Source organism: Teleopsis dalmanni, chromosome X (assembly GCF_002237135.1).
Source record: "Teleopsis dalmanni isolate 2A chromosome X, ASM223713v2, whole genome shotgun sequence".
Taxonomy (NCBI): Eukaryota; Metazoa; Arthropoda; class Insecta; order Diptera; family Diopsidae; genus Teleopsis; species Teleopsis dalmanni.
In genome coordinates this window covers 82,742,631-82,745,030 of record NC_051848.1, presented here as the reverse complement: position 1 = coordinate 82,745,030, position 2,400 = coordinate 82,742,631, and the positions used below count along the sequence as shown (strand labels likewise).

The following is a 2,400-nucleotide window of genomic DNA, read 5'->3' as shown; positions in this document are numbered from 1 at the left end:
CCTCCCTTAAGACTTCATTCAAGCCTGGCGATACAAAGCCATCCAATACTTGTCCTATTACTACAATGAGTGCGACCGTAATCTCCACACCATTTATAACCGCGGCTCTAGTCGTGACTCTAGTCATAAAGTTTATCGCTATTTTAGAGCCATGACGCTAAAACCATTATTTGATAAAGAAAAGTCAAATTTAGTTCATTTAGTTAAATTAATAAAATTAAAAAATTTGATGCTTCAAATCCATTTTTTATATCCCAGCGTATGTATCGCCTTTGGGCAGGCTTAAAAATGCCGATGAACAGTACTATAAGAAATCAATAAATAATTTTAAAATGCATTTTATTTAATTGTATTATAAAATATTTGTCTGTAAAAGAATATAACTAAGCAACATTTTGAAATTTAAAATCAGTTTTTCATATATATGTTTAAAGAAAATTTATATTAAATCTATCGCTAACTGAAATTTTTGTCCTGGTTTCTAATTAAGTTTTAAATCAGAAATATGCCTGAAAACCAAATCATGGAACTTGAGAATGAGCTTTTGGACGAAGCAGATGATTTATCCAATACTCTCTTCGAGTTTCTAATTAATCCGCCACCTGATGTAACCGAAGAAGAATATGACCTCCTGCTCTTGTTCGCTCTGATTCATTGGGGTTATGTTGGCTTATGGTGTAAGTATAATTTTTTATTTAAATTTTTTATAAGTGTGTGTGAAATATTGAATATTTTCTCTTCGCACTTAAGACTAGATTTAATGCAAATTATTTTTAATGTACATATATTTATTTGCTTCTTCTACAGAACATGGCCACGAACTTTATTTTTTATTTTTTTTTTTTTTTTTTGTTGACTGGAGCCTTTTTTATAATATCTATTTACATTACATGTAAGTATTAAAATTAGACATAAGTGATCGTATCATCGAAAAATCCTTCGCTTGTTCTTTAAAATTTGAAATATGGCACCTTATAAATTTTTTTCTCCCCTCTGACATATTCAATAATTAATTAAATGCGTGAAAAAATATTGCTTATTTTAATGTCAATTTGACAATATAAAAAAATATTTTCAAAACACACTTGAATTTACTTACAATACTAATGAATATTAGAGTTCAAATCTCTGCATCTAAATACCAAATGCAATAGTCGCTTGGCGACGCCACGGGGATCATTTAGCTTGCTTTTGCTTGTAATCCCCAGAGTATGAAAACCATCTTACTTCCCTCCTACAACAGTGCCCGCAGTTTCGGCTGTCCTGACCAATTGAGATTGGCAGTGTTGTAATGGCTGTGATTAATATTCAAACTAACGCGGGAAGAATGATTGTATTTTACTTTCCTCAATATGGAGGTATGTATTCACATCGGGTGCTGTGACCCAAAGATTAACAGATATATGGGTAGACCTTGGGCCTTACCAAAAGGATTTTCCTATCAGGCATTTATCGGCACATTATCTTAATACTTGTGTTTTAAGTCACTGTGGTCTTGAGCTTTTAACCACATTAAACAACTCTAGACCCTACCTACAACATAGAAGAAGTCGTTATGCCGTCTATTGAATATAAAATTCTAGTTCACTTCATTCAATCACAACGATGACAGTGGATTGGATCAATTTAGCTAACAACCTTACATTAAAAAATACTTGACAAATTGTTGGCAGTTAATATATGAATATTTTTTATAGTTAACCCACGGACAGAAATCAAAAGAGAAGCGGTGTTCCTTGAAGTTTCCTATTTTGGTGTCCTTTTGATAAAACAAATGTAATGAATCAAAAAAATTTTAAATTGTTTATCTATAATAATAGTGTGATATAATAAAACCATCAATTTCCATATTTCCAGTTTCCATGGATATAAAAAGAAAGCAGAAGCGGTTGCCCATAACTGCAATATGTTTCGAGCTTTGTATTTTGGTGCTCTGATCTCAGAACATATTTAATAAATCAATAATTAATAAACGAAATTAAAAATTAGTTATATTATCTTAGTACTATCTATTTCTATATCCATGATGACTGGCAAAAAGAAAATAAACAAATGCTTCGTTCGTTATGATAATTTGTTAAGAGTCTTCTATTTGTTATGTTCATCTTTGAACTGAATTTATAAATAAATAATTGATATATGATATATATATCTCTAGCAATTTCCACTAATCAAAAAAAACTTTCTTTTCATTACGCTGAATTATTTCGAGACTTCTATCTTGATGTCCTGATTTTGGAACAGTTTTAAAGAATCAACCAAAATCGAAAATTATGTTTTTATAGAAATAGTTTTTATAGTAATAACACTACTACTATAACAATTCTTAAAAGTCAGAATTGCCAGAAGTTATAACCGATTTTTTTTGTGCATATATTTTGTATACATTGTGTTTATTTT

General features: G+C 30.0%; 1 long non-coding RNA gene across 1 annotated transcript; it reads left to right on the top strand.

Annotated features, from left to right (window-relative positions):
- The first annotated feature begins 856 nt into the window (after window positions 1-856).
- On the top strand, window positions 857-2,048 carry LOC119689884. Its single transcript, XR_005253506.1, has 3 exons — window positions 857-892; window positions 1,698-1,776; window positions 1,858-2,048. It is a non-coding gene; the product is annotated as an uncharacterized LOC119689884 (long non-coding RNA).
- The last annotated feature ends 352 nt before the right edge of the window (window positions 2,049-2,400 follow it).